Source organism: Bactrocera latifrons, unplaced genomic scaffold (assembly GCF_001853355.1).
Source record: "Bactrocera latifrons isolate USDA-ARS-PBARC rearing strain unplaced genomic scaffold, ASM185335v1 scaffold_132, whole genome shotgun sequence".
Lineage (NCBI taxonomy): Eukaryota > Metazoa > Arthropoda > Insecta > Diptera > Tephritidae > Bactrocera > Bactrocera latifrons.
Window position 1 is genome coordinate 864355 of NW_017534764.1, and position 1027 is coordinate 865381.

The window sequence follows — 1027 nt, forward strand, 5'->3', positions numbered from 1 at the left end:
CCCACCAGAGCAAGACAGAGGGACCGCGAGCACGGAATCATCACGGCTACAGCCGCCACCAATGAGCAGGCTATTTCAACAGAACCAAGTGAGGAAGTGGTCCGTGAAGTACGACGGTGGGCGAGATCCATTAGCGTACGTCGAGCGATTAAAAGAGCTCTCCGAAGTTTACATGATAAACGTTGACATCCTTCCGAGAACCATGCCCGAATTAATGTGCGGTAACGCTCTCCAATGGTATCGCAACAATAACGAACATTGGAAGAGTTGGTCCACTTTCAAAAAGGACTTTCTKCGTTTCTTCCTACCAGCACGTTACTTCGAACRCCTTGAAGATAACATACGGCAACGTAAACAACACGTACGAGAAAAATACAAGGACTACGTTCTGGCTATGCAGAACTTAATGCGACACGCTGGGTATAATCCGGAGGAGCGCCGGAGAGAATTTTTCGAAACAGTCACACCCGTTTATCTGCTCTACATTCGGCGGCGAGACTTCGAGACTCTAGCCGAACTCATCACACTGGCAGAGGAGTACTAAGGGATATATGAAGGACAACGACGAAGAGTAGAACCACCTAGACGTGAGATGACGAGACACATCATAGGTGACCACGAGGTGAGAAATGCAAGTAAGCCGTTACTACGTCCACCACAACAGCACGCGTCTCCCCAACATAACACTACGGTCGATGCGCATCGTCAGCAACCATCTACGAGCAGAGCCTTTATGCCGGGAAATATATGCTTGAGATGTGGGCAGGAAGGACACCATGCTAGGAGATGTTGTAATCCCAGGAAGATATTTTGCAAGGAGTGTGGTCGAGCGGACGTGCTAACGAAAGAGTGTTGTCATCAGCAACAGGAAAACGACCAAGGATTTCGCCAAAGACCAGTAATTATGCATCAGGAGCGTGRCCGGCTATACGCCCTAATCACTCTTGGCGGAGAACCGGCGGAAGCCGTCATTGACACTGGCGCCTCGAAAAGTTTCATATCACCACGAGTTGCAGAACGTATGGAC